Source organism: Dunckerocampus dactyliophorus, chromosome 11, assembly GCF_027744805.1.
Source record: "Dunckerocampus dactyliophorus isolate RoL2022-P2 chromosome 11, RoL_Ddac_1.1, whole genome shotgun sequence".
Classification (NCBI taxonomy): Eukaryota; Metazoa; Chordata; class Actinopteri; order Syngnathiformes; family Syngnathidae; genus Dunckerocampus; species Dunckerocampus dactyliophorus.
In genome coordinates, this window is record NC_072829.1 from 22,419,498 (window position 1) to 22,428,706 (window position 9,209).

Genomic DNA, 9,209 nt, shown 5'->3' on the forward strand with positions numbered 1-9,209 from the left:
TGTAAACAAAATAAGCGTGTCATAAAAAAATATCTTACAAATGCAATTGGAATCTTTCTTATATCACAAGCACGGGCATCGACCAGTCCAGGGTGTACCCAAGTCAGCTGGGATAGGCTCCAGCATACCCCCGCGACCCTAATGAGGAGAAGCGGTATAGAAAATGGATGGATGGATGGAAGCACGGGCATTACTGTTTGTTGAAGATTTTGTAGCAACGTGTGCAGAGGCTGGCATCCCATTACAAAAGTTAGCCAAGCTACATTTGTCAATTACTGGGCAAAATGTATTGCATCAATATATGTAAGAATTTTTACATTTAATTGACTGACATTTTATTCACTAACCCAAAAAGCACACACGCTATGCTGGTAAAAATACATGGAAAATGTTTTTTTAAAAAAAAGGAATTCTAAAAAATGTAAATGAAAAAAACTATATTTGGAAAAAAAATAAAACAGAATTTTGGAAAAAACTACATTGGATTTCTTCGAGCCCTACATGACATCCAAAGCAAAGTTTCTATGTGGAAATCAAAGTTTCCCCCTGAGAAGAAGTCAGAGTGAGACTCTGAAGACAAGCCATTCTCACAGAGTCTAAAGCCTTCAATACATATGCTTACATTCCCATATATACACAATACATTGTACAATAAAGTCCCATACAGAACCAGCAGTATTACTCCATTCATTATGTCAAACATACTTTATATTAAGGTCTTAAAAATAAGAATTTGCACGAAGTTGGATTCCTTATTTAGAAATCAACTATTTCCGTTGTTAGAGCACAGACAACCTTCTAAATATGGTTTTTAACATTATTAGAGCCCTCTAGACATGAAATACCACCCCTACAGTCACCTTCACACTCATATCACCCAAAATAGTAGACATAATCAGAGAAAATAAGACATAAATAAGTGGATTGGTGTGGATTATGGCCGTAACAGTAGCCTGTGTTGCTATGATTATCATATTATTATTGTGCCTGTTGTGAGAGCATTGAAACCTGCAATAAAAGCCTGTTGTTCCGGCAATCAAGACTGATGCTTGTGTGCCTCACATTACTGACACCACTGACACCTAGTGACCAGTGTAGAATACTACATCACGTCTTTCAATGCACCTTCTGGATGCCTTATATTTGTAGTGTAGTTCATTTTGCCATGTTTATGCTTGAAAATATTTAATTTCGGCAAAAAATACATAAAATGTGATTAAATATCTATATTTTGTTACTAATAGCAGGCCACAAAACAGCATGATTTATGAATTAGTATATGTCTGAAAAAACGTGATAGAGTGATGCCACAAAATTCAAACCGCGATGCGGCGACGGACGACTGTCCGTTTAATACAAGTCAGACGTTCCCAGAGATTTTTTTTTTTTTAAAGGTCACAGCAGGAAAGGTTACAGAAATTCATAGTGCAGATATACAAAGAAACCAACGAAAACAGTCTTTCTTCCTAAAAAAAAGACTGCATTATCCTATCAAATATTCCATCTATCCATCCATTTTCTATACTGCATGTCCTGTTCAGGGTCATCGGTGAGCTGGAGCCTATCACACCTGACCCGTCAATCACATATAGACAAGCAAGCAGTCACTGAGTGCAAATCGAGCCATCAAGTATTTGACAATTTCCCATAAAAACAACAAACATTACAGAAACTATAAATGCACAATCCAGAGTGAACGTGTTGTGGGAGACTTCTCACTCAGTGGATTGGCAACAAGATTATCTTTCCAGCATGAGCAGGAAACCAAATCTATGAGTCACATCAACAGGAAATTAAAATGGAACGACAGTGTATACAAACTCTAAGTAACCTCCAAGTCAAGCCATCAAACATCTGCCTTGTGACAAGATTTGGCAATGTTAGAGGACGTCCTGACAGCCAAACACACCCTCGGTGTGTCCACTGTTTAGATAAACAGTCCGAACAAGCACTCAGACAGCAGCAATCGCTCAGTTATAAGAGATATTTGGGATGTTTCCACTTCAGACGCCAGAGAATGTAGTCTAATCTCTATTAATGTTCACCTCGCAGTGACAGCTGAATTACTGTTGGCACACATAAACAGCAGTTGCTGTTTATGGCTTTGTATTTCTGAAGGCAAAAGGCACTGAAAATCTTATTTATACACACCTGCCACTATATTAGGTACACTATTCCAATGAGTTCTCTAATAGCTATAAAAGGGGGTACTCAAAATACACTGAACAAAAATAGAAATGCAACACTTTTGCTTTTGTTTCCATCTTTCATGAGCTGAACTCAAAGACGCAAAACTTGATATATTTGTACACAAAAGGCTAAATCGGTGTAAATCTGTGGTGTGGCATGTCAATATGCTGATTAGACAGGCTGGCCATAATAAAAGGCCATTCCAAAATGCAAGGTGGATGGACTATTTCGGCAAAGAAGAAGTGCTGCGTTGCACCGCAGTTCTACACCACTGCAAACTACAACCACAATATCGTCAGGCATGTGAGGCCAGAGGAGGCAGCGCCTCAGGGATGAAACAAAGTGTATTTTCTGTAGGATTTTTAACATTTTCTAAAGTAAAAATCACATTTCCTGATCAAATACAGGACAGGAATCTAAGATGAGACTGTCGCAAGCAGGTTTGGGTTTGTCTGCACGTCACCAATAATATACTGTTCCAGAATCATTTATTATAAACCGTGAGGTTCCACTGCTTGTGTAATGTATTTAATGTAAGTGTGATGTCTTTATTCTTGCTAATCAGAGAAATAATTATAGAGAAATGACGGGCTGCAGTGCCCTTCTCATCCTCAAGCGGTGGAGTCGTGCGTGAACCGGAAGGTGCTTGTCATTGCTGTCCTTCCATAGGGATATTTTTTCGGACAGCACCAGCTGGGACAGCAGCAAGTCAAATGCATTAAAGCTATTTTTAAGCTCTGCTGAATGAATACGTGAATGTGACTGCCAAGAAGGGGCATTATACAGCCAAGCTCACCAGGACAAGGTTAGTGTGTATGTACTTCATATCTAAACAAAAAGTAAGACCACAAATGTTTTTCAGTTAATAAAAAAACAAAATGGGACTAATAAGTGTTTGATTTTTTTTAGCATAATTTAATTTGTGTTTTTTTTCTTGTCATCCTCTTAATGAACAACCTGTATTAACATAAAAACTCAAAGGAGTCAGTGCCTCGCCAGCCATAAACCTCACCGCACGTCACTGAATATAGTTATACTCGGCACTAAGTGAAAAGCCTGAGTTATTGATACTCACAAGCAAGCTGGGCTCAACTCCTTAGCGCAGTTCATCGTTTTAGCCGTGACATTCCCAACTTTGTGCTGTCGGCGCCAGGTCCCACCGTGCCCTTGTATCAGACTCTTGAGTTAGCTGTAACACTTTTTTACACATCAAGGGCTCATTAATACATTTTGAAATGATTGCATCACTACATCTGTAGCTGCTGCGGGTGCAAGATGAAACATTATGCAAATACCAGGAATAGAACCTCAAGATGAGAAGGGCGACACAAACTGAATCCTGAGTAGACTGTCACTGACATGAGATGAAGGTTAATGCAGTAGAGATGCACATTATATGCACAAAAAAGGACACAAATTTTTAAAAGTTCTGTGATATTGTTGACATGAAGACATATGCAGAGAAATCATTTACTTTTTTCTGTGCATATCGTGTTCGCCTGCCATACAGTAGACAGCGACATGCAGTCAGAGGAGGCCGGTCACCAGTCACGATGAAAAAAAAAAAAAAAGCAAACGATAACATAAAGGAAATATTAATATTTGTCCACTGAACCGTATTCTAAACCTATTTTCTGTATGAGTCCGATCGTTTTGAACATTTTCTTAAGTAAAAAACACAGAATTTGCTCATTTCCTGATCCTGTGGCTGCCGGCGGGGTGCCTGCCTACCGTCACACTGCGCACTGAGCTGGATCATGGCGCCTGCCACGTCAGTTTCTGTTTGTCAGCATGTCACCAGTAATAGAATGTTGCAGAAACATTTGTTATACACCATGACTTCCAACCGCCTGCGTAATGTCTTTAATGGAAGTGTGGCGTTATTCTTGCTAATCTGACAAAAGAAAAACACAAAAAACAGAAATGTCACACGGGAGGCGTGCATGAGCTGCAAGATGCTTGCCACTTGTCACTGCCGTTCTTCCACAGAGGAAGGATTTTTTTTTTTACAGCAGCAGCTAAAGCTAGCAGAAAGTCACCTGCATAAAATATATTGCTACGCTGTGCTGAATGAATGAATGAATTTGACTGCCAAGATGGAGGATTATATACCCAAACTCACCAGGAGGCGATCAGACGTTTGCGGCAAAGTATCAGAACTTTTCGTGGAGAAAGAAAGGCTGCATGTACTTCATATACAGATAAAAGGTGGTACCCAGGGGTGTCACAATACACTCAGCTCATGAGACGAGACGATGCATGATATTGGGCTCACGAGAACGAGACAAGATGACATTTTAACATTATTTTACGCAATTTGACGCTTGGAACACCGAGGTAGGTTGGATTGCAAGGTGTACAGTGTGCATAGAGCACTTCATGCGCGCTTCCAATCCTGCTTGCATGTCCACATTACGTGTTTTATCATTCACAATGCCATATTTCACAGTCTGATTGGCTTCTGGCTGCCCTGTCCTTGCAAGACAGCCTCTCTCTAAAAGACAAATACTTGTATAACGTTTTAATCGTGTGATCTTGTGACACCCCTAACCAGAACAGAAATATTGTTTACTTAATAAAAACATTAAATAGATGGGATTAAGAAGTATTAGAACTCAAATTAAAGACATATTTTTAAACAAAAGCGAATTATTTTCTTTTTCTCGTTATCCTCTTAATGAGCAACCTGTATTGTGTTACAGGTCTCGGTATGAGACGGAAATTCGAACCCAGATCTTCCCGATCTCCTGACTGTGTGGCCAACCACTAGGCCACCGTGCGACCCAAGTCCTGAGTTATTGTTGTCAAAGTCCAAGTCGATTTGCAAGTCTTTGATGATATTGTCAAGTCGAGTCCAAACTCATCAAAATTGTGACTCGAGTGTGACTCAAGTCCAAGTCGCGTGACTCGAGTGGACACCTCTGCTTAATCGTAATAAATAGTTTTACTATAATATTAAAGTTTTTTTTTCTGATTTGGCATTCAGCATCTGACTACTAACGGGCCAGCCTGCTCTGCGTGTGATTCATTCCTTGTGTGAGATGACGTTTGTTGATCAGAGACTTGGTGTCATCTAATTACCTTCTTCCTGTGCATATCTGCAGATGCATGACTCTTTTCTATAAATGTCATCCGAGGAACTCGAGCTTCGTTCCATATGCTGATACAAATAAATACGTGTCATTTGTGTTCCAGCGCCAAATGTCTTGCGACTCAAATTATATGTCAGCGCAGAGACAGCCAAAGCCTTCTGGGAAGTTCAGGCTGAGGTGTGATAAGGGTGACTCAGTGCATGCTGCGCATAGTGAAAATGACCCCTTGCTACAAGGGCCAAATGCAGGCGTACTGTGAATAACACTTTCATTTACTTCACTAAGAAATGTTGTTGGTGCCTATAAGGAACCGTACATAAACAACCCAAGCTTTTTTTTAATGCAATGCTTTTTATACACGGAGAAGTACATGTTGTGCAACGCTTTCAGTTTCCTATTTAAATAGTTTCCCGAAAACTTGCTGTATTTTAACGTTCATCAAAAAATAGATATATTTATTTGTACAGTCCACTCTATGAGTTGCTGGCATCAGCATCGTTCAAGGAAAAATAAAGACACCAACAGATCAGCCAACATTGAAGAAATGTTACGAGTAGAGTCGTCCCTCACAATATCGCGGTCCGATTATCGCTCCCTCGCTATATCGCGTTTTTTCACAAATTCATAAATAAATGATCGCTGTTTTGTGGTAGACAATGGTCTGTCATTAGTCAAAACATATTGAAATACAAGTGATATGTAGTATTCTGGTCACTGGGCGGCAGTAATGACACAAAACATTGAGATATTACCTTACATTACATTACCTAAACACTGCATGAAGTCTTGAAATCATCCATGGCATGTCTGACATTATAGAGTTATAAAACGTTCCCCCATTCCGTGTGGAAGTGGTACGTTTTTGGCTTCTTTAGTTTAGAAGAAATAAGGCTAACTGTTTAACTCGCAGGCTTGCTAACTAGCAGCCGTCCCGAGTCCCGGCAGCATAACAGTTGTGCAATGTGGTGTAAACAATGAATAATAGGAGTGTAAAGGTGACTGTAGGGGTGTTATTTCATGTCTACAGGGTTCGAATAATGGTAAAAGACATATTTAGAAAGTCATATTTAAGAATCCAATTTAGACGAACACATGAGCTGTGCCATTACTGCACAACACAAAGTCTTGGCATTCTCTCCAAAACTTCCAAAAATTTGCTGAAAACGCTTGTGATGATCACAGGCGATTACACAGAAAACAATATGGCGACAGGCGTCCTTGCAGGATGTCTTAATGGGATGACATCACAGCTCAAGGGGCTACATAGCATAGGGGCGGTCTTTAAAGTTTATTATTTTGAAAATTGACTTACATCGATGAAATTTACAATCGTCCCTTGTTTATTGCAGTTAATTGGTTAATTGGACAGTGATAAGTAACTTTTGTAGTAGTAGTAGTTGGAGTTAGAGCATAGAAAACTTGTTTAATACCATCTAAATGTGGTTTTTAACATTATTAGAGCCCTGTAGACATGAAATAACGCCCTTATAGTCGCCTTTATACTCCGGTTGTTCTTTGTTTACACCACATTGCACAGGCTACAGGATCACTGCAGGCACATAAGAGACCGCCACCGCTAGCATAGCACGCTACCAAGCTAATTAGTTAGCCTCTCCAATTTACTTATTCTAAACTTAAAGTGTTTCAAACGGAGTGGAGAAATGGGACGAAGTAAGAAGTCAAAAACTTACCACTTCCACACGAAATGGGAGGAGAACCTTTATTCACTGTATTATGCCGGACATGCCACGGCTGACTCCATGCAGTGTGAAGGTGATGTCATATAATGTCATGACCTGAATTCTACATATAACTTGTCTTTCAATATTTTTTTTTACTAATAACAGGCCATCAGTCACAAAACAGCCATCATTTATTTATTAATTATTGAAAAACTGTGAGAGTGAGGGGGCAATATTGTAACCGCAATGTAGTGAGGGACGACTGTATATGTATTTCATTAAAAAAAAAATGTGTGCTGTTTCCTCACTTTATTCGTGTTTAAGAAAATGAGATGACCTTGAACTGACCGCAGATGGTAGTTTCTCTTTGGCAGCATGAAATAATTTGACAGCACTAACTGGATGGAGCAATACTCGGAAAAAAAGGAATCCCAAGGAAGTCAGTGAAGATCACCATCCATCCATCAATCCATCATTGTCCATTAGGGCTGGAGCCTCTCCTGGCTGACTCCAGTCACTCAACGAAGATCTCCAACGGAGAAATGCTGATTTACACAAGTTGGGAAAGGAGCCATTTCTAAACACCTCCAAGTCAACCTGCATCAAAGCGGTGAGGATAGAAGAGTTAATGACCCAGAGCACACCTCATCATGTGTCAAACATGGTGGTGGCAGTGTAATGGGCGTGTACAATTCCACCAAACTGTTTTCAGCCATGCAGTTCATCCTGGGCACGGACATCCGTAAAAACATGGTATTTAAAAGCTTTTCCATTGTCCTCAAATGGATGTGAAAAAGCAAGACAAAAATGGAGGAGAGGATAATTTATATTCACCCTGAGGCTTAAGTGACCACTGGATGAATCACATGTGGTCACAAAGGCCTCAATTCTAAATTTGACTTCGAGCGGTTCATGATTTCATTGCCAGTTTGTCTTTCTAATGAGTGAGGAATGGTTTCCTCCCTCTGGTGACTCCAGTGGCTCCCATTAGGACCCAATTTGTGTAGTGACCTCAGCTCGGAGTGGGGGTGGGTGTCTGACACACGTAATCAATTGAGCAAATAACAGATGAAAGCCCTCTGCAACTGTCTTCGTCATTGGAGGCGGCCTTGAAGAGCGTCAGAGGGATCTTTTTCGACCGGTAGTCCAAAGCCAACATTCCAAACGCTCCGGAATGGCAAAAAAGGGAGAGGAAATGAAGAAAAAAGCTAAAGTTTCCCATCTGTGCCCACATGTGTAGTTGTTCCTCTAGGTGGGCGTCATTAATAATGACCTCTGTTTAAGCAGATGATGGTCTGGTGAGCAGAAATGTAGGAGGTGATTCGTCAGGGTGAAGAACACAGAGCTTGTGGATACTTCCACATACAATGTGCTCCACCTGACACACCGAATGGATAAAACACACCTTCGTCCTCATGTCTGCTAATCTCTACAGTTCATTCAATGCAGGCTTGTAGATGCAATCTTTTAATTAGATGTTAGAGACTTCTTCTGAGATGTGTGTGTGGTTTTTCCCCCCCCTCTTTTTCCAACCAGTCCTCTTCTCCTGTGGCTGACTTACTGGCAGTTTGGACCATGATGTCATTGTGGAAAGGTCTACTTGATGATGGAGTGAGGAATTTTACATCTGGCTCCCTATTTCTAAATAAAGCCCAAAGAGCACAGCAGCTGAAGAGGAGGAGAGGAGAAATGAAATAAACATGTTTCTGAGTGATACACCAGCAGCTCCACGATTAAAATCACATTTGTATGTATCAGATTTCAGTGTTGTTTACAATAAGAAAACAAGATGTGCGATATATCCTGTCAGATTCAAAAAATCTTTTTCCAGATGGGGGGGCTGTAAGTGAAGAGTGAATTGTTGTTATTTTTAAGTCATTTTAATGGATAACAGCAGTATTAGCTGTTATATAACATTTAGGGGTTCGGGCTGCATTCATTCATTTAAGTGCTGTTAATAAGTATTTTGCATGATTAGTGCACAGTCAAAAGAGTGGGTCATTTCCAGTAACAATCATCTTTATCTTCCCTGAATGATGACTCTGGCTATGTACACCTTGGCGTAGTTCATCGTTGATCAATAAAAATTGACATACCATCCCAAGAGACAGCAGCCTGCGCAGGTATAGAAGTCAATTACTGACTTTTAATGGCCGCCTAGGCTGTTTCTGTGGCATGGATTCACTCTGTGACGATTTTATTACCTCATTTTCAGGGTGTGCTCTTCTAAGCTGTTTATGTCTGC